The 26,589-nt window shown below is 42.0% G+C and overlaps 1 pseudogene across 1 annotated transcript in view; it reads left to right on the forward strand.

Annotated features, from left to right (window-relative positions):
* The window catches only part of LOC309816340 (large ribosomal subunit protein eL28-like), a 40,463-nt pseudogene extending 17,751 nt beyond the window's left edge, over positions 1 to 22,712 (forward strand). The window contains exon 2 of the transcript in view: positions 22,181 to 22,712. The product of the transcript in view is annotated as a large ribosomal subunit protein eL28-like (transcript). The remainder of the gene's footprint in view (positions 1 to 22,180) is intronic.
* The last annotated feature ends 3,877 nt before the right edge of the window (positions 22,713 to 26,589 follow it).

Here is a 26,589-nt window from a genome sequence, read left to right on the forward strand (position 1 = left end):
GAGAGGGTCCCACCCTGAGCTGGGAGCTCCATGGGAACTGCCCCGGCCACATTCCCCGGCAGCGCTTGCGCAATGGGCACCCGCGCCCAGCCGGCAGGGAATCCAAGGGTGCCGCGGGCGGGCAGAGGATGCGCCCCAGCCTACCCGGGCGCAAATACGCCCTGGCAATGCCCTGGTCACCGGTGTGGGAATGCAGTGACCGGAAAGGGTAACTGAGGAGGACAAAGGGAAATGAACTCGTCCTCTCCCCTCCCAACCACACCTCCCGGCCTTCCGAAACGCCAGTAAAACCTAAAAGAAGCAGGGGGCTCAGAGCTCTCCTTGCCCAACTCTCTCCTTTCATGCAGTTGGAAACTGAGGCCCAAGCAGAAGTGAGTTGGTCTACTTGAAGTTTCGATAAGAAATGACCAAATGAGAGTGACAGGAGCTTTCGGAAGCCCTGTCCATGACATTGTTTATTGCGTGCGATTTCAGTGGCTCAGAAAGGCTTTCCGACCCCCCAACTCCCCAACACCTGAAATTCCACTTCACTTCTGTGAGGCTTTGATGCCCAATAAAAGTTAAGCTTCCCCTGGCGGGGATCACTTTCCATGTCAGTAAGCAGTAGTTTCTGTTCCTTTTCTGAGAGCAGGTGTGATGGGGGAGGGACGGACATAAAACTTCACTGTGCCAGGAGGAGTCCTCTGACGACTTCCCAAATACGGTGTTTTCAGTTTTCAATACACTTGCAATGGCAATTTCCAGTCACCTTGGCAACAATGCTGTGAGGTGGGAGAACACTTAACTGTCATTCGCATTCATTAGATGAGCAAATGGAGGCCCTGAGGAGTTCAGTAACTTGCCCAAGGACACACAGTAAGTACCCAGACAGAGTTGAAATCCTGGCACCCAGCTGCTCCCCATAGCCAGTACAAGGGTGTGATGTTAGTATTTTTGTTGACTGGTTTATAGAAAAGCATGAAACAAGTCCTGGGGCTCAAGAGTTGAGAGGGCTTGGAGTAATACAGTGCAGAATGCCTGCCTTCTCTCATTTGAGCCTCACCGACAGCCCTAGGCAAACATCATCCCATTTTCCAGAGGAAAAACCTAAGGCTCAGAGATTTACTAAATTCATTCAACTGTGAGGACCTCCAGGGCAACGAACTCGGTCATGTCCCTCTTTTTATGTCTGAGCCATAACTTTATCTATGAATGTTTGTTGAGTGTTTGCAGAAAGAATCCTAACACAGTCTGTGCATTTTACAGATGAGAAAACTGAGGTCTGCAGCATTAACAAATATGCCTGGGTCCCATAATTAGTGGCAGAGCCTGGACCTGAGGGTTCTCGATCTCCACTCTGGTGTCCTTTCCACTTCATTCATCCATTCATCCATTCATTCATCCAACTGTGAGAACTGAGCTGACACACCTCCAGATACTGTGCTGGACTGAGGATACAAACAGGATGGGGAATAGTGTGAGAAGAGTTGAGTAGTTGCTTTGAGTACAAAAACCTAAGGGAGGGGTGGAGTGCCAAAAAATAATATTTTAATGCAATATTTAAAAAAAAATCATATGGCAAACTAAGGCCCATAGGCCTTCAGCCTATTTTTGTAAATAAAGTTTTGTTAAGATTAAATCCCAGTCCCTGTTTTGAGGAGCCCACCAGCTTCATCAGGGGAGAGAAGCCCAAACGGAGTATTTATTTACTTCTCCATGAATGTCCTCAGGAAGCAAGCAAGAGGTGACGGGGAGCGCCGGGGCAGGGAAGGAAATGTGCAGAAGTCTAGCTGTATTCCAGCTGGGGTTATTAGGGGAAATGACAGCAAAGTTCTTTGGTGTAGGAGAGACAAGGTCAGGAGGCAGGGGAAGGAGTGGTAGGTAAGCAGGTCTCAGAGATTAAGGAGAGGACAGAGCAATGCAGGGCCCACCAGGCTGAGAACGTCCTCTAAGGATTTTGGACCTTACATCACAGGCTGGCAAACAGCGCTCAGGCTGACACTGAAACAGGAGAATAAGACACAAACCAGAGGGGGCGGATCTTCCCTCAGAAATATGTTCACCCCACAATGAATATGCTTGGCTGTCTGTCCCTAGATGTATCTGGGGTATTTGCCCCCCTCTAGTCCTTGTCTGCCATCCTGGGGCTCTGTGGCCTCATCTGTGCCTGGACCTCTCCTAAGGGCAGAAGATGCCCACAAGCTGCTACTGCCTCGAGTGAGCTGCTAGAAGCCAGGGAACACCTTGGGAGAATGGGAGCCGCCATGGAATTCTCCTCACTTGCTGAGAATATTAGAAATGCATATTTAAAGATATTCCAGGGGCTTCCCTGGTGGCGCAGTGGTTGAGAGTCTGCCTGCCGATGCAGGGGACACGGGTTCGTGCCCCTGTCTGGGAGGATCCCACATGCCGCAGAGCGACTGGGCCCGTGAGCCAAAATTACTGAGCCTGCGCGTCTGGAGCCTGTGCTCCGCAACAAGAGAGGCCGCGATAGTGAGAGGCCCGCGCACCGCGATGAAGAGTGGCCCCCGCTCTCCACAACTAGAGAAAGCCCTCGCACAGAAACGAAGACCCAACACAGCCAAAAATAAATAAATAAATAAAGCAAACTGTCAACAAGTAAAAATAAACACTATAAAAAAATAAATAAAGATATTCCATGTAAAAAAAATAAATAAAATAAATAAAGATATTCCATGTGAATCAGAAGAGAACCTGGCATAAAATAAATACTCAAAAAATGATGGCTGTTACTTTATGTTTATTATAAAAGTAGTTTAAAGAATTTTTAAAGTTATGATTTGAAAAACCCATGTTTGAAGGATGTTGTCCTGCATATGTTTGTCCTTCCTCATGTTTATGTTGATTGTTGATGGTTGCAAGATGTATCTGCTAGATCAGGCTGTCGGCTAATAGCTGAGAGGGCAGGGTGTTTGGGAGGGACTAGAATTCTGGGGAAGGTTTAATGCAAAAGGACTTCCTGGAGGGGGTCGCTGGGCAGAGAGTTTTAAAGGAATTGATGAGAAGATGGCTGAAATCGTGCTGAATGACATGGCATCTGAAAGATGGAACAATTTTGCCTACCTTCTCTGAGAATTAACTGATATCATATACATTAAACGGTTGGCACGTAACAAGAACCCAGTGAGTGATGGATGATGAATGGGGGTGGGGGAGAGAACGAGAGAAATGGGCTGAGAAGCAGGAGACCTCGGTTCTAGGCACACCTGTGCCTCTGGTTAGCAATGTGAGACTTTGGGTACATCACTGGCCCTCTTGACACCTCAGATTTCTTTTCTTTAAAATGGATTATTCAGGTTAAGATTTCCACCTCTGGGAGTCCCTGATTATAATAAATACTAAATGATAACAGCTATTGTTTATTACCACCTACCATATACCAAGCACTTTTCTAAGTGATAAACATAACATCTCATTTGATTTTCACAATAAAGCTGTTAGTGGACTCCATTATTATTCCCATTATATTGATAAGGAAATAGAGGCTCGGAGAAGTAAAGTAACCTGTACAAATGGTAGCTTTAGTAAATAGGGTCTCTGACTCCAGGAAAGCAGAGAGATGCTGCCTCCTGGGAGCTGTCCCCTCTATGGAGAAGCATTTTCCCACATGGCTGGGACTGGTGCTGGCTGGGACTCCCTGGAGACACCGATGCTACAGGAAGGAGTCTGCCCTCCTTCCCGGCCTCACTACCCAGTTTCTGCGGCAGCACCAACCCATAACTTGAACATCCACCCACCCACCCACACCCCCACCTCAGCACTGACTTTCCCCAAAAGCTGTGTCACTCCCAACAGATGACATTCAGGAAAAAGCTCTGTGGTTGAATCACAGTGACCACTTCCTGTTTCGTTCAGGGTCCCCTGTGCTCCAGAGCCCTCACTCTGCCATGCCCTGTTTAGTAATAAGAGCCATGATACGTATGACCCCCAGCTGCCAGGGAGGCTTAGTCACCCCTTCCTGTGCCCTTATCCTACCAGGTTGAGAGGCACCAGCTCTCAACTTCAGCCCTATTCCACAACCCTGCTATGGAAAGCCTGGCGGGAGACCCTGGTTGTCCTGGGGCTGGGTAAGGAGGGAAAAGAACCAGGACCCCATCCCTCCAGACCTGTGATGTAAGTCTGATGGGGACAGGTAGGCGGATGTTCAAGCCTCAGCCATGAAGTAAGGAGTAGTCACTGACCCTGTGGGCGCCTCCTGGGCACCCACTCAGGGGATATTGTTGTCTCCAAGCACAGGGGTCAGGACTCTGAGTGGAAAGACAAACACAAATGGGGTTGTGTGTCTTGGGGGAAACCCCAATCCTCTCCCAGTTGCTCAGAAAGGGCTTCCTGGAGGTTGACAAACTGCAAAGAACGTTGAGTGTGAGAGCGGAAGAAGTCATCAGATATTTGAAAGGCTGTCTGGTGGGGGACACTTCCTCTGGGTAAGTGCAGAGAGCAGAATCCAAGAATATTGTTTAAGATCTTTCGAAGTCTTAAGCCTCTAAAGATCATATTTCTTGCCCACCCTCCTCCCAGAGGTAATATAAAATTAAGTAATCTAATTCCTAAAGACAAGTATAAGGGAGTCCAATAAAGTTCTGATGTTTCTCATAATGACCACTTTAGTGCTTTCATTTCTTTTGTTTTCTTTTTTTAAATAGTGTCAAATATCAATGTCCCTTGAAAATTTGTTTATGCTTTCAGATGCCTCCACTTTGCTGATCCTGTCAGCCCGGTTTGGTCTGCCTGTTGGATGGGTGTCACTGGGCCACATGTGTTGTCTAATATAGGGAAGATCTTTCTCACCATTTGTGTTGTGTGACCACTGAGTGGGCTGCCCAGGGAAGGAGTGCCTGGTCCTTGGTGTGTTCCCACCCCCACGAGGTCAGAAGTCCCCAGGATGGGGATGTGTTGTGTGGGAACGGGAGTCAGGAAAGGGGGTGGTTCATCCTCTCAAGTCCCTTCCAGTCCGGTGATGCAGGGGTGGGAATTCCAAGCACTTTGGAAGGAAAGCGTTCCTCAGGCCCGCTCCAGGCTAGGGGTCACCAGCTGTGGGGATGGCCTCTGCGGTCCTGTTGGGGATTTTGAGGAGAAGAATTTCCCTTCCCCCAGGGAAGGCAAGCTTAGCCCCGCCTTGGAGGATTTGGGACCAGCCCTGCAGGTACATCTGGAAAACCAGCCACTGCCACAAGATGGTGCCAGTGGTGGATGGGTCAGGACCAAACGGGCGGAACTAAGGAGCATCTGAGCCACTAACCCAAGCAGTCTGTGTTTAGTCCTGTTTACACAAATGCTGCCCCCAGGTCCTCTGCTTGACAAGAGCCCCTTGAAAGTCACAGCTGCCTTATTGGTCCTTGTATACCTGGTACCAGCCCCCAGTTAAATTAATTGAACAAATAGAGTCAGGAGAAGTGGGGTGGCATATTTCTTTTAGGCAGTACATAAATGCACATTCTATAGACAATAAATAGAATGCTTTCTGATTGTTTAGTGACTTTCCAAAAGGATACACAGAAAACTGGCCATGGCATTTGCCCCTGGAAGGGGAGACCAAGGGACGAGGTCTGGAGGTAGGAGGGAGACTCTCGGTCACTTAGTGTCATTTTTATCATGTGCATTTATTACTTACATAAACTAACATTAAAACGCTGGCTTAAAAATTTTCCAAAGTGCTTTCAGCAACGACAGCAGGTGATTTAAGAGGTGGAACGGAAGTACTGGATTTTGCAAGTGTGTGAAACTCCCTAGAAGGGGCTCTCAACTTTTACTCAACTTTATTGACTTTCAGTTTACAGTTTTCACCACACTGAAGTGTTTATTGTCCAGGATAGAGCTCATTAAACACATCTGGTTAAAGGCGGGCTTGTGGTGAGGGCAGCAAGCACAATTTCCCCAAGAGAGGAGTCAGAATAAGGTACCTCAAATGACAGTCACCAAGATGACCAAGAGTTACTGGCAAAAGATTACCTTGCAGTCATGTTGTTTTTAAAGAAAGTGAGTCAAAATACTTCTTTGTTAAATCAGTTATTCCAGACAAGCTACAGAGTAGATTTCATTGACACCAAGAAGTTTGCAACCATCCATGAAAAAGAGGGGATTTCCACTTCAAGGACCAATGCTGGGCCACAGAGCCCTTCCTTGATCTCCTGCTGACTCCAAGGTGAAACCCGCATTTCCTTCCGTCATTTGTGTAAACACTGGACACCTTGACCTTGGAGAATTGCTCAAACTCTCTGGGACTGAATTCCACAACAGCCAACTGGAAATTAAAATTCCTATACTCTGTTCTGTGTTCTGATTGTGATGCTAACAGGATGAATCTATACATGTTTTAAATGCATAGAACTGAACTTCTCTGTTGGCACAGTCGTTAAGAATCCGCCTGCCAATGCAGAGGACATAGGTTCGAGCCCTGGTTCGGGAAGATCCCACATGCCGCAGAGCAGCTAAGCCTGTGAGACACAACTGCTGAACCTGTGCTCTAGAGCCATCAAGCCACAACTACTGAGCCCACGTGCCACAACTACTGAAGCCTGTGCGCCTAGAGCCTGTGCTCTGCAACAAGAGAAGACACCGCAGCGAGAAGCCTGCGCACCTCAACAAAGAGGAGTCCCAGCTCACTGCAACTAGAGAAAGCCCACGCGCAGCAACGAAGACCCAACACAGCCATAAATCAATCAATAAATAAATTTATAAAAAATAAAAGAAATAAAATGCATAGAACTGTATATCAGCACAATCAACTTTACTGAGCAATAATTTTAAAACAAAAAACTTTTTTAATCCTATGCTTTAAGTAAGATGCTCCTTACATGGCATCCTTTTTACCTGTTTATTCTCCCTGGCATCCAGTGCAAGGTCTAGCTCACGGTACACATTCAACAAGTTGTATATTTGTCGAATGAATGAATATGGAAAGAGCAGAATGCTGATGGCAGGCAGGTGCTCAATTGTTGTTTGTTCCTGTCACCTTCCCTTTAGTCATTTCAGATAATAGGACACAGTGCAGGTTTCCAGAAAATACTAACCGCTTGATCAGTTCTTGGCCACTTGGGCAATGTTTGACCCAAGGGGAGAGGAAAGGCAGCTGCTGGCACGGAGAGTGACCTCGGTGGTTTCCTGTGGCCGTGGATACATTCTATATCCACCAAGTGACTTCTTCCTGCCAAGCACGTGGTGTGGATACGGAATCAGTTTAGGCACATCCCTCTCCTTGGTCAACTCGCATGATGGAAACTGAGCATTTATCTCAATGCCCTTGGGTTAACACACACTGGGGAATCACCCAGCTTCTAGTCTCTACAGAAGTCACAGCTTATTTCAAATGACCCCCTGGGAATTAGACTGAAGGAGGCTGGGCAGGAAACCAGCCAGGGTAGCCAGAGCCTACCAGCGTGGACCCTGGGACTTGACCCACCTGTTCCCCCAGCCCTAATCAGCTCTGGAGGGACCCATTTATTCTAAGTAATAACAAGAGTGGGAATAATGAAACAGGAAACTAATGTATTAGTTTATCAGGCCATTCCCGAGTCCAGCAGCAGCAGTATTGTTCTTTGCTACAGGATAAGGCAAGCCGAGGCTACTATATAAGCAGAAGGTTGCTCAGAACATAGAAAGAGCGCAGAGGGATCTGGCAACTCTTTACAAGGGAGCAGGTGATGTCGTAGAAAGAAGGTGGCCTTAGAGTCTGAAGCAATTGGTTTGAAATCATAGGTCCAGCACTTATGAACTGTATGATCTTGAGCAAGTTACTTAAAGTCTCTGTGTCAGTTTCTCTGTAAGTAAAATGGGCACAATAACACCTAAATCATACTGCTTTAAAGTGTAAATGAGATAACATACAGGAAGATCCAGGTACAAACTAGATATCACCCAGTGGTCACTTTCTTTTAATTATTTTTTATGGATAACTTTCATTTGCAAAGGTAACACATGCTAATTATTGAATATGGAAAATATTCAACAAGCCAAAAGGAAAAAACCAAAACCTCTCCATCATCAAGAGGTAGTATTTTAGTATTTGTCCTTCCAGGCTTTTTGTGTATTATAATTTTTTTAAAACAAAGATGAGATCCTATGCCCACGCCATCTTCCAACCTGCTGTTTTCACTTATGAGTGTGTATTAACATCATCTCATGTCTTTAACTGATCTTCCACGGCATCATTTAAAAAAAAATGTCTGGCATAGTGTCCTACCAGATAGCCATATCATCATTTATTCAACCAATCCCATATTGTTGAGTATTTTCACCATTATAAACAATGCCGAAATGAACATCTTAGCAGTTGAACATCTTTATTACTCCCCTATGAGGAATTTCCTAAAGGAGAACTGTTGGTCCATACTGACAAACAGGCTTCCAAAAACTTCATGTCAGTTTATGTTCCCACCTACCAAGTCCAGCAGTGTCCCCTGTCTTGATTGTCGACAACGCTTCCTTTCTCTCCAGCAGTGGTAGCCTGATCACTTTCTCTTCTCCGTTCTAAGGATTTTTCTGTCCAAATACATAAATTTGGTCTCCCAGCCTCACAAGCCCTCTTCTACCTTGTCTAGTTCTGGAGACACAAACTCTGACTATCGTCTCCTGCCAGTTATCCATCCCAGCCACCAAGTATTGCTTCACAGAGGACCGCTGATAATTAGTTAAATGACTGCTTATTTGCTATTGAATACATTTCCTAAATCTCATCAGCCTTGTTCACAGATCTCATCTAGGGTGAGTTCTTTCCTTAAAAGTTTTCCACAGATAGCTAATATCACTCATTTTCTGTGGACACTTCTGAGAGTGAGGCTCTGGCTTTCTCTCTAAAGTCAGGAGTTGGGGAGGCAGGCATTTTATCAGAGCTGAAAGTAGCAAATTTGGTCCCTGGGACAAATAACAGGAAGTGAAGGCTCAGATCAATGGAAGGGCCTCCGTGGGGGAGGGGCATGGGGGAAGCAGAGGTCCCATTTCACACACTGTCCTTGGCTTGTTGGCCCACATCAATCCAACCGCTGCTTCTGATGCCACGTCTGCCCCTCTGACTCTGCCACCTTCTTTCCCTTAGGCACTCTTGAGATTACCCTGGACCCACCCACTGGGAAAATCTCCCAACTCAAAATCCTTAATTTAATCACATCAGCAAAGTTCCTTTTGCCATGTAAGGCTGTATGATCATAGGTTCTGGGATCAGGACTTGGACGTATTTGGGGGTCATTATTCTGTCTACCTCACCTGGGCAAGCCATTTTCTCTCTCTGGCCTGAGTTTTCTCATCTGCAAACTGTGAGTCTTTGACGAAAAACTCTCCAGATTCCTTCCAGGTTTGGCTGCTGGGAATATTCTGAAATGTGAAATGTAGGGTGGCTGAGGTATAGAAACTGCGCTGAATTTCTCCTGGGTTTCCCTATTTCTTCCTCTAGGACTCCACCTTCTCCCCTAAATTCTACTGATGTCATTTTTGCTTATGCTCCTATTGATTGAAAAAGCCCACATAGTGTGTTTACTATGTTCCAGGCTCTGTTCTAAGCACTTTGCAGCTATGAAACCATTTAACCTTCACAGCAACACCAGGAACGAAGTGCAGTGGTAATCCTTATTTTATAGAGGCACAGAGAGGTTAAGTAACTTGCACAAGATCACACAGTGGCAGGCTGAGGTCAAACCTCGGCTGTCTGACTGTAGATTCTGTACTCTTAACCGCTGATGACCCAGCCTCTCAAAGCCCTTGACCCACAGTCATGTAGCCATTGTTTAAGTCTTCTACACTGTGAACAACTCAAGACGAGGAGCCTTGTCTAATTCTGTGACTCCCAGCTCTGATAACACCCTGGCACACAAAAGTACAACAACAAAAAAAACCGATTGATTGAATGAATGAACATGGGCGTGACTACTTATCTACCTGAGAGTCTCCTACAGATCAGAGCCATGTTTGAAGGACATGAAAATAAACATTTATGGGACACTTCAAAAGAGAGCATGATCCTCACACCAGGTTTGGGTGGTAGATAGTGTTATTAACGTCATTTTACAGACAAGTTAAATGCAACAGAAAGGGGATAAGTCACTTGCCCAAGGTCAGCAACTGGATTTGACTTGAGACCAGCTTGACTCAAGACCTTGCATCACGAAGGTCAGCATGAACTCCCTGAGGCCTACGTTTGTAAAGTTAGGACCTAGTATGACTCTGGACAACGGAAGAGAAGGAAGGAGGCAAAGGAACATTTTATTGGGCAACTATTATGTGCCAGGACCTTGTGCCAGGTGCTTTACATAATATATACCATTTAGTCCTCAGAGTTACCTTATTGTCCCATTTCACAGATGAGGAGGCTGAAGCTTACAGAAATTAAGTGACCTTCCTCAAGTCCACTGGTAGAGCCAGGATTCAAAACCAGGTCTGTCTAACTCCAAAATTCATGATCTTTCCGCTATCACTAGGCTGCTGGGCCTCAGTTCTCTCATCTGTAGAATGGAGTTGGAAGAGATGATCTCTGAGTTCCAGCTCAGCTTTTTGGGGTTTTTTTTGCGGTATGCGGGCCTCTCACTATTGTGGCCTCTCCCGTTGCAGAGCACAGGCTCCGGACACGCAGGCTCAGCGGCCATGGCTCATGGGCCCAGCCACTCCGTGGCATGTGGGATCCTCCCGGACCGGGGCACGAGCCCGTGTCCCCTGCATCGGCAGGCGGACTCCCAACCACTGCACCACCAGGGAAGCCCTCAGCTTATTTTTTAAAGCCAGCATTCACTGTGCGCTTATCCTATGCCAGGCAGTGTGCTAAGAACTTCACTTATGTGATTTCATCCTCACGACACCCTCTGAGGGGCTACTATTATTATTATTTCCACTTTCAAGTGGGGAAACTAGGGCTCAGACATAATGTCTGAAGTTACACAGCTACCACGAGGTCCAGCCTGAGTTCTAACTGCAGCTTGTCTGATTCTTAAGTCAAACTCTTACCCATCCACTATACTGCCTCCAGCAGTCCCAGACAGTCTTTAAAGTGAGAACATCGTATGTTCCTACAGAATCGGAACCAGGCTGGAGTAGGCGTGGGATGAGTTCCTCAATGCGTGGGCCCCTCTTCCTTTGGATTTCAAAGACTCACTTCAGTGAAGTTCTGTTAAAGTCAAAAGGTGACATGCTTCCATGGACAGTTGGCCAAGGCTGAGTCCAGCCCTGGCACCTCAAAGGCTTGGCTGTTGTCTCTAATCTTGTTATCAAGGCAACTCTGGATCACTCTATGGTCCTATAGTTATTCTCTCTTCTTCTTTCTTGTCTTCCCACCTGTGCAAGAGAACACTTGAGAGACAGCAGCTCCAAGTGGCCCACTTGTCGCTGATTGAAGGAGATGCTGACTTGAAATAGAAACAGTTCCCAGGACCGTCAAGGCCCCAAACAGAAAAAGCTACATTCTCTAAACACCTTGAGAGTAGAAGCTCATTCACAGCTGTACCCGGAGCCTTACAAGGTGCTGGGAACAAGGTGATACTCAGCAAATGTTGAATGAACTAATTACTGAAAGCAATTCCCTAAAGAAGTCAGCTAGGAAACTGGAATAGAGCGATGGGCTAAGATTTGTAGTGACAATCAGAATAAAAGTAAGTGTATGTATGTGTGTGTGCCCCAGAGCAACAGCTCAGTAACGCCTGTGATGTGCAGCCTGTGTCCCTCTACTTCTCCACATCTTATGAATTGGAGCTGTCAATATAGATGGTTTCAGCCCACCCAGGCTTCAGGCCTGAGGAATGAATCAACCTCTCTCTCTCTCTCTCTCCTGCATGTGCATGCACTCTAAAGTACAAATAATATAAAACAACATCTTGCAAAACTCTTTCTTTAGCCTTGTGTTGTCTCATTTTTACCTACTATCTTGGATTTTAGCTATAAGTACATAGACATTGGTTTCGAGCTCTTCATCGAGTCTTAGTGTGTTACAGTACAGTATTGGTACCAATAAACGTTCGCTGGGTAATTGATCTTGCTGTTTTATTTTTTCTCCGTACTTCAATCTCTTAGTTAAAGAGCAATTTTGGCTTTATGATACGCCCAACACTTATAAGTACTTCTTGACTGCCCTCTAGTGGGAAAGATGAAAAGTGAAACTCAGAACAATGTTCATCTTTCCTACTGGAATAAAAGTGGCCCTTTTTCCCTAACTTACTGCACTTCACATCACTCAAAATTGTAATCAAGGGCTTCCCTGGTGGCGCAGTGGTTGAAAATCCGCCTGCCGATGCAGGGGACATGAGTTCGTGCCCCGGTCCGGGAGGATCCCACATGCCGCGGAGCGGCTGGGCCCTTGATCCATGACCGCTGAGCTTGCGCGTCCGGAGCCTGTGCTCCGCAACGGGAGACGCCACAACAGTGAGAGGCCCGCGTACCGAAAAAAAAAAAAAAAAAAAAAAAAAAAAAAAAAAAAAAATTGTAATCAATCCTACACACCACCATATATAAAAAATAGACAAACAACAAGGATTTCCTGTATATCACAGGGCACTATATTCAATATCTTGTAATAATCTATAATGGAAAAGAATCTGAAATATGCTTGTTTATTTATTTATAACTGAATCACTTTGCTGTACACCTGAAACTAACACAATACTGTAAATCAACAATACTTCAATAGGGCTTCCCTGGTGGCGCAGTGGTTGAGAGTCCGCCTGCCGATGCAGGGGACACAGGTTCGTGCCCCGGTCTGGGAAGGGCCCACATGCCGCGGAGCGGCTGGGCCCGTGAGCCACGGCCGCTGAGCCTGCGCGTCCGGAGACTGTGCTCTGCAACGGGAGAGGCCACAACAGTGAGAGGCCCGCATACCACAAAAACAAAAACAAAAACACAATACTTAAATAAAAAAAGAATAATGGGATAAATGATTCAGACCTGGCCAAAGTCCAGCATCCTGATGGCATCAGTAATCAAATCAAAGATAAACTCATGGACTGACCTAGTCCAATCAGAATGAACCTCAGAATGTTTCCTGGAAATGCTAGGATAAAGACACTCACTATTTTTCACTGAATTTCAACATGGAAGCATGCAGCTCTCATGCTGCATCTGAAGGGAGCCATGAAGAATGGAGACAACACCAAGGCAACAGCTGAGAAATGTATAGAGAAAAACTGAATTTTGGAGACATGATTTCGACCCTGGGTTAAGTCATATCTGAAGCTGGTATGTCTTTGAATTGCTTGATTTACAAGAGCCAATAAATTCTTCTCCATGCTTAAGCCAAAAGGAAAAGCAAAAGTGTGATCTATCCAAAGTTAGTAGTTTAGGGACTTCCCTGGTGGTCCAGTGGGTAAGACTCCACCTCCCAATGCAGGGAACCTGGGTTTGATCCCTGGTCTGGGAACTAGATCCTGCATGCATGTCTCAACTAAAGATCCCTTATGCTGCAACTAAGACCTGGTGCAGCCAAACAAAAACAAATAAAATAATAATTAAAAAAAAAAAAGTTAGCAGTTTATCCTCAGGTTACAGATGAAGCTGATGCGTAGAATGGGGCTCCTCAAACTAAATGTGGTGAAGGACCAGTTTTTATATATTTTTTTAATCTGTTGCAAATTACTCCATTTGTAAAATTCAATAAAAAATAAAAAATTAGATAAATTACATTTAAAACAAAGACATACAAAATAAAAACATAATTGTTACTATCAGATTCAACAGACAATATTACATTTCAATAAACATAATCAGAACAAACATAACAAAGGAAAAAGTAAAACAATTGCAAAATCTGTGTGTTGTTCATTAAATGTGCATGTAATAACCGATTAATATAGATAATTGCTATTATGCTAATAACTTTTTTGTCATTCTTCAGTCATAACTAAACAAAAATTATAAGTACAATATGTTTCCCCACTTCGAATGAACACTATTTATATCAATATTGTGTTTTTAATGGACAAATACACATACTTATGGCTTGTTAGTCTACCTAATGCAGGCAGAATGGAGTATAATTCTACTCACAAGGTACAATGTCTGTTGAAACAGTTTCTAAATTTTGTTTTAATAAGAGCTCTAGTGGAGAAACCAGTATTACAGAGGTTTGTTAATGGGAATGGAAGAAGAAATTTTAAAGCCATTCCAGGAAGCTCAAGATTTTCACCTTTCACTTTTACCCAAAGTGAAGCAAATGATTCTGATTTTCAAAATCCATCTTCAATTCTCAATCCATTGTCATTTCCACCAATTTATCCTGTAAGGTTATAAAGTTGAATCAAATTATCTTTCGATTAAAGCAAAGGTTTCTGGATCTGTAAATATCCCATGATGGATCTTCTTTTGATGGAAATAAAATTTAAACAATTCTGTGAAATCTGTAAGACATTTGACCATAACACTTCCCAGATGTGCAATATCAAGATCATCACCTACTTTACTGATAATTGTTGTTAAATTATGGAGCATGTTATAACAGTCTATGGAAACTCTGTTCTTCCAAGCTTCTCAATTTTATTTTTGCTCTTCAATCCCATCTGCCATTGAAAATCATATTGCAGTCTTTCATTGCTTAGAAGTAGTAAGATCATCAAAAATGCCAAAAATATTGCACAAATAAACTAGTCTGTCATCCAAACCACATATTTAAAAGGTGGGGACCTTATGTAGGTGTGTTTTTCACTTGCTAGGAACACTGAAATTTTGTTTCATATTCAGACATTGTTAATAGAACTTTCCCCTTCAGTAAGCATGGAATCTCATGCCTATCATACGCAATAATAGGTGTTTCCATGTTCTCAGCTTCCATGTCATCACATAATAAAGAGAAAAAAATCTCAAACTTAGTACATCAGCTTTTGCATTATTCACATTTTTTTACTACGTAACTAGACACTGTTTAGATAAGCTAAATTTTTTTCATTGCAAAGCTTTCTTGATGAGGGAAGCGGTGTGTTGATTTACATACTCATGCAAGCTCTTTAACTTGGGTAATAACTTCAGAATGTTTTTCTGTCAACGCAGCTGCACCATTAGAGCATATTCCTACACAAATTTAAACTCAAACCACATTCCTTAGCAGTGTAATCCTTCGCAGTTTTATGTAGTTCAGAGCTGGTTGTGTTGTCATCAATGAGGCTGAAGAAAAATTATTCCTCATATCTCTACCATGTTCAAATTGCATATACATATTTCAAATTAATTGTCATGTTAGCAGTATGTGTGCATTCAACAATTTGCAATGAAAAGAAAGAAAAATACTTTGCTACCTGTATTTGTTTTGTGAGTTAATCTGCCATGTCATTAGATAGTTGCTGAATTTTTCCAGCTATGAAGAATGATATTTGACCTACCTTCTTTGCCACAAATTCACACATAATTTCCAAGATTTTTGATATAGTTTTGCACTATTTTTTTTGTTTTAGCATCCCAAAGTCCTACTTTATTAGGCACAATTAACAATGTTTATATGGGAAATTTTGAACCTCTGCTTCTATCAATTTTTAAAAATTCAGTATTCTTGCAAAGTGTTCTTTAAGTTTTAAACTTATTCTTTTGTTTTCTTTGTAAATGCTACCTAAATTTGATGACTTTTTATTTATTTATTTATACAATTTTTAAAGGTTACACTCTATTTATATTATTACAAAATATTGGCTATAGTCCCCATGTTGTACGATACACCCTTGTAGCCTATCTTACACCCAATACCCCCCACCACCCCACCCCTATATTGCCCCTTCCCCATTTCCCCAATGGTAACCACTAGTTTGTTCTCTATATCTATGTCTTCTTCTTTTTGTCATATTCACTAGTTTGTTGTACTTTTTAGATTCCACACATAAGTTATATCATGCATTATTTGTCTTTGTCTGTCTGACATTTCACTTAGCATAATGCCCTCCATGTCCATGCACATGGCTGCAAATGGTAAAATTTCATTCTTTTTTATGGCTGAGTAGTACTCCATTATATATATATATATATATATATATATATATATATATATATATATATATATATATATATATATATATATATATATATATATATATATATAATACATCTTTAGCCATTCATCTGTTGATGGATACTTAGGTTGCTTCCATATCTTGGCTATTGTAAATAATGTTGCTATGAACGTTGGGGTGCGTGAATCTTTTTGAATTAATGTTTTTGGTGATTTTTTTGGGGGCCTATATAACCAGGAATGGAATTACTGGGTCATATGGTAGTTCTATTTTAAGTTTTTTGAGAAACCTCCATACTGTTTTCCACAGTGGCTGCACCAATTTACATTCCCACCAACAGTGTTGGAGGTTTCCCTTTTCTCTGCATCCTTGCCAACATTTGTTATTTCTGTTGTTTTTGATGATAGCCATTCTGACAGGTGTGATGTGATATCTCATTGTGGTTTTGATTTGCATTTCCCTGATTAGTGATGTTGAGCATCTTTTCATGTGCCTGTTGGCCATCTGCATTTCCTCTTTGGAAAAATGTCTATTCAGTTCTTCTGCCCAGTTTTTAATCAGGTTATTTGTATTTTGATATTGTGTTGTATGAGCTGTTTATATATGTTGGATATTAATCCCTTATTGGTCATACAATTTGCAAATATTTCCTCCCATTCAGTAGGTTGTCTTTTCATTTTGTTGATGGTTTCCTTTGCTGTGCAAAGCCTTTAAGTTAAATTAGGTCCTACTTATTCCTGCTTTTATTTCCCTTACTTTAGGAGATGGATCAAAAAAAGAATATTGTTGTGATTTATGTCAAAGAGTGTCCTGCCTATGTTTTCCTCTAGGAGTTTTATAGTACCTGGTCTTACATTTAGGTCTTTAATCCATTTTGAGTTTATTATTGTATACAGTGTTGGAGAATTTCTAATTTCATTCTTTTACATGTAGCTGTCCAGTTTTCCCGGCATGACTTATTGAAGAGACTGTCTTTTCTCCATTGAAAATTCTTGCCTCCTTTGTTGTAGATTAATTGACCATAAGTGCGTGAGTTTATTTCTATCCTGTTCCACTGATCTATATGGATGACTTTCTTTATTAACTTCATTTGCTAGTACATCTCTGCAGATAACATACCACAGTTTTAGTGGTTTAGTATCAGTTATGTCCACAAAAGTTGAGCTTAATACACGAAGACTTATACTTTCAAGTAAAACTAATACAAATTCTTTTGGCTTTAATTTCTTCAGAATCACTTTCACAGTCATCATTTGTTTTATTACTGCTGCTGTTGCGTGTTAGGAAAAGTATGTCTTTTCTTGATTAAAAGAAGTCAAGTGAAGAGTGTTTTTTGACAACTGTAAGTTATAGTTAAATATTATTATGAAAATTTGCCTTCCTAATTTAGCTAATATCTACAAATTTTAAACATACTTTTACAAAAAAGTTATATTTAATAAGTAAAAAATAACAAATTATAAAAAGACCTAAATGCTTTTATTTTCTCAGATTTTTGTATGCATTTGGTTTACAGTTGACCAACTAACCCTTAAAATATCACACATGGTAACATTGTCCTACTATACATACGGCTCTCAATACACCTAACTCATGGACAGCACCTTTTCTATCCTTTGTTCAATGAAACAATTTCCCTGATCATGCACTGGACGTCAAATTGCATGAGAGTTTCTAAACATCTGCTCTTCATCCTGTACTGCTCTCCTCATGCCCTGCAACAAGCAGTTCGTGGGCTGCAGGGAACTGAGTATTGACCAGAAGACCTAAGTGAGTTGCCCAAAATCTACTGGTAAGTAGTGAACCACCTTTCTCCTAGTCTAATGCCCTCTTCATTTCCCTCTCTAAGGAAATGAACAATTTCTTTACCCATTAAATAGTTTTTGAGAGGATTGGATGAGATTTATCCATGAAGTGTCTGCACAGAGTCTGCAGGAGAGTAGATGCTATGACTATGATTATCAACTCACTGTGTGAGGGAGACTGGTATCTCACCAACCAGATTCCTAACCCTCACTCTCCTCCTCAGGACAAAGTCATGCGGGGAGGGGTCAATTCATTGGCACCATTCAATCAGCACAGATACCCACCAATGCTCTCTTTCCCAGTCCTTTCCTGTTTGAGAAGGAGCTTCCATTTGAGATCTTTATCTTCAGTTCTCCATATGACACAAGCCTAGGAATGGTGTCCTCAGGAGCTGTGCAATGCAGTCTACATGGTCGTACCTGGTGGCATTGTCTAGAACAGCCAGGACGAAGCCTTGGCACTGGGACACAGTCTCCTTCCAGGTAATAGATTCACCAGCTTTCCTCCCAGGGAAGTCATTGTGGTGACTATAAAACCAGCTTAGATAACATAATCAAGATCCCAGTGACTGTCCTTTACTCCTTTCACAAATCAACAGAAGGTAACTGTGACTTCAGACATGATCTGCAAAGAGCAGAGATTTTATTTTGTGACTTCCAATTCTTTAGCCCAATATGTACCTGTAGTTGATGTTTACTTGGATATCTGGTCCAGGACTGGTGGCACTTGATTAGTTTCCTTCTCTGGGATGCATAAAAATATGGGATGAAGGCAAACCCAGTGCCCTGGGCAACAAGAGGCAAGGTCAGCTAGGTATAAACTTCAAAGTGCTTAAGCATATCTTCCTTCCTTTTTTGCAGAAACATGATTGTCACATTTTGTAGTGAATGAATGAATGAGTGAAAAACAATCAACACCTGAGTGTATAAGTCACAATGTAATTCCAAGGGACTGTATGATACACCTTGAAGCAGCCAATAGTCTGACCTTTAAGGAGTGTGAAATGCAGGTGGACGAAAAGCATGGGGAAACATTCAAAGGCAACAGAAGAGTGGTGATCATTTTGAAATGCATAGAAATATCGGATCACTATGCTGTACAGCTGGAACTAACCTAGTGTTGTAGGTCAATTATACTTCAACTGAAAAAAAAAAAAAAAGGCCGGTTGCAGAGAAACGCACACACACACAATGGAGAAGAAAATTCTGCAACATGCTCCAACATGGATGAACCTTGAAGTCTTTATTCTAAGTGAAATAAGCCAGTCACAAAAAGACAAACACGGTATGATTCCACTTGTATGAGATGTCTAGAGTGGTGAAATTCATAGAGAAAGAAGGTAGAGTGGTTGCCAGGGGCTGGGGGAGAGGGAAATGGAGAGTTATTGTTTAATGGGTGAAGTTTCAGTTTTTCAAGAGGAAAGAGTTCTGGAGATGGATGGTGCTGATGGTTGCACAACAATGTGAATGTGCTTAATATCATTGAACTGTACACTTAAAAATGGTCAAGATATGTAAAATTTATGTTATGTGTATTTTGCCACAGCTAAATGTGTCTTCTCCATATTTTAGCCTACAGGATACCCTTCAATTATGAGGACTCCTTTTAAACTTCAAAAAGTTTCATGGGGCCTGTCTTCACCTTCTAGCTGTTCATTCTTCATGCATTCAACAAAAGGCATTATTTCAAACCCTGATAGAGAATAGAACGACCAAAACTACTATAACATTTATAATCCTTTTGAAGGGATGTGTATATTTCATTTATTACAATAGCATCTATTGAAAACAGTGATGCTAACAGAGAAAGAAATATTTTTTTTTAAAATTTATTTATTTATTTATTTTTGGCTGTATTGGGTCTTCGCCTCTGTGCGAGGGCTTTCTCTAGTTGTGGCAAGCGGGGGCCACTCTTCATCGCGGTGCGCGGGCCTCTCACTGCCGCGGCCTCTCTTGTTGTGGAGCACAGGCTCCAGACGTGCCGGCTCATGGGCTTAGCTGCTCCACGGCATGCGGGATCCTCCCAGACCAGGGCTCGAACCCGTGTCCCCTGCATCGGCAGGCGGACTCTCAACCACTGCGCCACCAGGGAAGGCCCAGAAATATTTTTTTAATGTATGAGAAGGTGCTAAACCTTACAGAAATGAAAATGCAGATAAAAAGACATTAAAATATCATGTTACATATTTCAGATTGGCAAAGATGAAAAAGTTTGATAACACTTGGATTGGGGGAATCATTAACTTATCAAATTATTATTTATCACCTATTATGAGTCTATGCTGGACACTGAGTAATCAGCAGTTAACAAAGTAAACAAAAATTCCTTCTTTCCAGGAGCATACATTCTAATATGGGCACAGGGGTATACAGTAAATGAAAATGGAAAAGAGAAGAAAAGAGAGGCAGAGAGGGACAGAGAGAGAGTGTGTGTCATATAAGGAGTCCTCTAAAGAAAAATAAAGCAGTGTAAGGTATGGTAAGTGACCAAAGGGTACTGTTACTTTAGATAATGTGATCAAAGAAGACTTTCCTGATAAGGTGACAGTTGTGTAAAGGCCTAAATGAAGTGGGGGGTAAGTCTTGGGGATGTCTGGTAGAAGTGTTTTCCAGGTAGTGTGAAGTGGTCAGGTGACTCCTTTCACAGATATCAATTATAAAAATTGGACTAGGGAATTCCCTGGCCATCCAGTGGTTAGGACTCCGTGCTTTCACTGCTGAGGGCTTAGGTTTGATCCCTGGTTGGGGAATTAAGATCCCACAAGCCATGCAGCATGGCCAAAACCAAAATCAAACAAACAAAAAAACCCCAAAAAAACTGGACTAAAAGTTAGGCAATAGTTTCTTACATATGGCAACAAAACCACAAGCAACCAAAGAAAAAATAGATATATCAGGTGACATTAAAGTTTAAAACTTCTGTACTTCAAAGGACATTATCAAGAAAGTAAAAAGACAATGCACAGAAAAGGGAGAGAGTATTTGTAAATCATGTATTTGATAAGGGTCTAGTATCCAGGATATATAAAGAACTCTTACAATGCAACTGGGTCCTCTCTTTGGGTCTCATCATGCTGAAATCAAGGAGTCAGCCAGGTTGCAATTTCATCTCAATCTCAGGAGCCTCTTCCAAGCTCACTGGTTTGGGGCATAATTCAGTTACTTGCAGTTGTAGGACTGAGGCCCTCAGTTCCCAGAGGCTACCTGTTATTCTCTGCCATATGGCCTTCTCCACAGCTTAAAAGACCAGCAGGGGAGCATCTCTGGCTTGGAATCTCTCTGACTTGATTTCCTTTCTGATGCCCTCTTTTGAAGGGCTCACCTGATTAAGTCAGGCCCATCCAAGATCATCTTTTTTAAAGAATTAACTCAAAATTGCCTGATTAGGGATCTGAATTACATCTGCAAAATCCCCTCAAGTCCCTTTGCCATATATGGTAACCTAATCCCTGGAGTGATGTCCCATCGTATCCACAAGTCCCATCTACACCCAAGGGGAGGAGATTATACAGGGCATGTACACCAGGGGACAGAAATCTTATAAATCTGCCTGAAGGTGAGGGAGAAAGTCAGATAGATATGTGAGGGAAGAGAAATGCAGGCATCAGGAAGTACAAGTGCAAAAGTCCTGAGGTAGGGGATACCTGGTACACTTAAATGTGGCTAGAACAGAGAGGGGCGGTAGCAGGAGATGAGATCAGAGAGGCAAAAATGGGCTAGTATTTTGGGAAACTTCTAGGACTTTTATCCCCCCGGAATGTTTTTATGAAAATTTTCAAATACAAAAAAGTTTAAAAATTTTTACAATGAAATCCATATACCTGCCACTCAACTTTCCCATTAATGTTTTAACTACACTTACTTCATCACATCTGTCCATCTGTCTACACAGCTAATTTTGGGGGGATAAATTTCCAAGTAGGTTGCAGACAACAATACACCTCCCCCTAAATACTTCAGCATTCATTATCATTACCTAGAATTCTCTATTTAGTATGTTCTTTCTTCTGATGTAAAATGAAGATACAATTAAATGCAAAATTCTTACGTGAATAGTCATGGAGTTTTGATACACGCAGAAACATTGGAACCAAAATTCCTATAAAGATATAATTACCATAACCTTCCACCAAATTCCCTATGTTCCTTCTCATTTCCCCTGGAACCTCCCCTAAGTAATCACTTTTTTGATTTTTTTTCCCACCATGGGTTTGCTTCACCTGTTCTAGAATCTCCTATACATAGAGGTATACAGTGTGTATTCATGTAGGTAAGACTTCTTTCACTGTTTAATATTGTTGGGATTCATCAATGGTCATTGCATGTATCAGTAATTCATTTCTTTTTGTTGTCAATATATATACACCTCAATTTATTGATTGAGTCATGTGTTGATATACAAATCATGTTGGACATACGTTTTCATCTTAGGCAAATACCTATGGATGGACTTGCTAGGTCCTAGGGTAGATGTATATCTAGTTTTATAAGAAAGAAACTCCGTATCCGGCCGCTGCCACGAGAGAAGCTGCCGCCAAGTCCGCGCATCTGCAACGGATGGTCGTGCTGAACTGCTCCAGCTTAACAGCAGACGTACAGCACCGAACCCAATAACCTCAAGGCCCGCAACTCCTTTCGCTACAACGGGCTCATTCACCGCAAGACTGTGGGCGTGGAGCCGGCGGCGGACGGCAAAGGGGTCGTGGTGGTCATGAAGCGGGGATCCGGCCAGCGAAAGGCAGCCACTTCCTTCGTGCGGACCACCATCAACAAGAACGCCCGGGCCACCCTCAGCAGCATCTCGCACGTGATCCGAAAGAACACACGGATTTGCGTATGGCCGTCATCCGCAGAGCCAGCGCCATCCTGCGCAGCCCGAAGCCTGCGATGGTGAAGAGAAAGCGGACCCGCCCCACGAAGAGCTCCTGGGCGATCTATCCCCTTCTCCAATGCAATAAAGCTGTCAGCTGACTGGTCTCAAAAAAAAAAAAAAAAAGAGAAACTTTTTGCAAACTGGTTCTACCACTTACTTTACATTTCTATCATGAATGTATGAGTTTCAGTTCCTCTAAGACCTCGCTCTAAGACCTCTAGTGTTATCAGTATTTTTAATTTTAGTCATTCTGATGCGTGTATAATGGTATAAAAACAAATCTTAAGTGTGCTGAGTTTTAAAATGACCAGAGATTTCAGGGTCTTGAGAATTGTCTCTTTGGAAAGGTGCCAAACAAACAGCTGAAGTCTCTGTGTTGAAAAGTATAAAATATGAAGTTGCTTTTGAGAAAATTGATTGAATGAGGTTTTGTTTGTTCTTTAGCCAGAAAAACAGATGATACAATGTCAGTATTAAATGATTTTTAAATCAATAATTCTTTTTTTCCAGCTGACTTTCAACCTGGAAAAAGAAATTTAACTTTGGGCTACAGGCCAAAAAATTGGGAAAAAAATCTTGGTCCTGAGGTTAGGGTCTTTAAATCTTGCCTATAGCAAAAACTCTGGTTCTAGAAAAGGTGTGGGGAGGAGGTAAACCTCCCTCTTCTTAGTAAATAACTCATTTTTGCATTGTGTTGCTTCCTCCCCCCACCAAAAACCCTTATACTAAATTTGGCGATTTTGCATTAAATAACTTTTAAATTGTAGAATATTTTAAAATATCAATTAAATTGGAAAATTTATCACCTTATTTGTTAAAGAATGTAATTTTGTGCTTAACCCTGTAGTGATAGTTATTACAGAATGCAAAATCAAGAATTTGGAAGATGGCATATTTGATTCCAAGCCAGAATTTGAATTTCTGCACTAACCTAAATAGCTAAAGTTTTGAGTAAAGATGATATAAACATGAGATTTCAATAGCATATTTGAAATTATAATGTATTTTAATTATATATACATATATAATTATATATATATATGTATATATATATATCACTGGTGACTTTTATGGAATGGTTCTAGAATGACCCAGATAATCTGTACATTATATAAATCTGCACATGACCTAAATCTGGGTATGGTTGTTTTTTTTTTTTTAATTTATTTATTTTATTTACTTATTTTTGGCTGCATTGGGTCTTCGTTGTGCATGGGCTTTCTCTAGTTGCAGAGAGTAGAGGCTACTCTTCATCGAGGTGCGCAGGCTTCTCATTGTGGTGGCTTCTCTTGTTGCCGAGCACGGGCTCTAGGTGTGCGGGCTTCAGTAGTTGTGGCACGTCGGTTCAGTAGTTGTGGCTCGCGGGCTCTAGAGTGCAGGCCTAATAGTTGTGGCGCACAGGCTTAGTTGCTCCGTGGCATGTGGGATCTTCCCGGACCAGGGCTCGAACCCGTCTCCCCTGCATTGGCAGGCAGATTCTTAACCACTGTGCCATGAGGGAAAACCTGGGTATGGTTTAAAGATCCATAATGAAAATTTTTCTAGTTTTTTTTTCAGCTTTATTGGGATATATTTCACATATAATAAAATTCACCTGTTTAAAGTGTGCAGTTTTTAAATTTTTTTTATTGAAGTATAGTTGAATTACAATGTTGTCAGTGGTTTTTACTATGTTTAAAAAGTTGTACAACCATCATTACAATCTAATTTTAGAATATTTTGAAAACCCTTCCCAAAACCCTTCCCCAAAACCCATTTCCCAACCTTCCCACCCAATCTGTAGCCCCAGGCAACTACTAATCTATTTTATGTGTCCATGAATTTGTCTATTTTGGACTTTTCATATAAATGGAATCATACAATATGTGCCCTTTTGTGACTGGATTCTTCCACTTAGCTTAACATTTGCAAGATTCATCCATGTTTATTTGTGGGGTTTTTTTGGCTGTGCCACGCAAGTTCCTGGACCAGGAATTGAACCCAGGCCATAGCAGTGAGTGTATGTGGCAGTACAGTCTTCAGCATGTATTGGTATTATTTTTTATTGCTGACTCATATTTCATTGTATGGATAGAGCACATTTTACTCATCCATCAGTTGATGGACATTTAGATTATTTCTACTTTTTAGCTACTATGAATAATGCTGCTATGGACATTCATACACAAATTTTTGTGTGGAAGTTTTCATTTCTCTTGGGCATATACCTAGGAATGACATTGCTGGGTCATATTGTAATCCTATGTCTAACTTTTTGAAGAATAGCTAAAGTGGCTGCACCATTTTACATTCCCAGCAGCAATAATATAAGACAGTTCCAATTTCTCCATATCCAAGCTGACACCTGTTATTGTCTGTCTTTTTTATTTTAGCTATCCTAGTGGGTGTGAAGTGGTATCTGACTGGCTAATGATGAGCATCTTTTCATAAGTTTACTGACCATTTGGGAAAATGTGTATTTAAATCCTTTGCCCATTTTTAAACAGAGTTATTTGTCTTTTTATTGTTAAGTTATTAAGTTGCTAAGTTATTGTAAGAGTTCTTTATATATTTCGGATCCAAGTCCCTCGTCAAATATATAACTCACAAACATTTTCTTGTCGTTTTACTTCTTTTGAGGCACAAAAGTTTTTTTTTTTTTTTTTTTTTTTTCTTTTTGCGGTATGCGGGCCTCTCACTGTTGTGGCCTCCCCCGTTGCGGAGCACAGGCTCCGGATGCGCAGGCCCACCGGCCATGGCTCACGGGCCCAGCCGCTCCGCGGCATATGGGATCCTCCCAGACCGGGGCACGAACCCGTATCCCCTGCATCGGCAGGCGGACTCTCAACCACTTGCGCCACCAGGGAGGCCCGAGGCACAAAAGTTTTGATAAAGTGTAATTTTTTTTCTTTCATCACTGTGCTTTTAGTATCATATTTAAGAAACCATTGCCTAATCCATAGTCACAAAGATTTACTCCTATGTTTTCATCTAAAAGTCAGACTCCCTAAAACTGCCTTAAGGCCAGCCAAGATAAAAAATTAGAAGCAGTACCACATCTTGGACAGAATGGTGGAAATGAGTGCCACTCTCAAAGGTTTAAAGGATGAGGGGTGGTGGTCCCCATTAAATCTCCATTTAATTCACCCGCTAGGTCCTTGCCAAAACCAGATTGATCCTGACAGACAGTGGACTAACAGAATTTAAGCGAGAGGTAACTCAGCTGCAGGGCTGGAGGTAGAATCCTTACTAGAAGAGATCAACACAGACTGGCAGATATTATCTGGCAAAATGTATTCTTTTTCATCTTCATCTGGAAGGATTGGAGCACTCCCATGGTGCCTGTAGCAATTCACATCCAAGGGCACATTACTTCTTTGCTCTCCAGTCATAATATAGTCTAGAGTCCTTAATTCTCTCATCATTGAGCAGATTATCATGCTGGTCCACTATACTGACAACAGGTTCCTCAGATCTGGGAGGGCAGAAGTGGCAAGTATACTCTGAATGAATGCCCTCTTGAAGGGCTCCAGAATCCACTACTGTGGCATAAAAATTATTTTGAGCTGAAAGTACTTGAGTTCCTGAAATCTCTTATCTGCCTCCCAAAAGAGCTCAAAGTAACTCAACTGTCATAAATCCTCTTTCCGGGAACTCACAGAGAAGTCTGACTCTTATCACTGAGTAACACCCAAACAGACAAAGTCACAAAAACTAGCAGGTCTCCCATCTGATCTCCTAAGGGCCCATTTGACTTTCCTAAAAGTCATTTGTTTTCCCTTATGTGCTCTTTCTCTCCCCCTTTTCACCTTCAAATAAGTCATTTGTTTTCCCTGAAGTGTCCTTCTCCCCTCATCTATTAAAACGGTATATAAAGAATTCTATGAAGGGAATGAAGTTAAGGGGATGAAGTTAAGAGGCTACTAGAAACAGTTCAATCTAGAAAGAATAAGGTCTAGAACTGCCAGCCGCAGCGGGAGGGATGGCGAGGACCAACCAACTTGAGTGGCTGCTGAGTGGCAGGTAATTTTACAGCGAC

The sequence above is a fragment of the Mesoplodon mirus genome (assembly GCF_964341445.2).
Source record: "Mesoplodon mirus genome assembly, chromosome: 2".
NCBI classification, from domain to species: Eukaryota; Metazoa; Chordata; class Mammalia; order Artiodactyla; family Ziphiidae; genus Mesoplodon; species Mesoplodon mirus.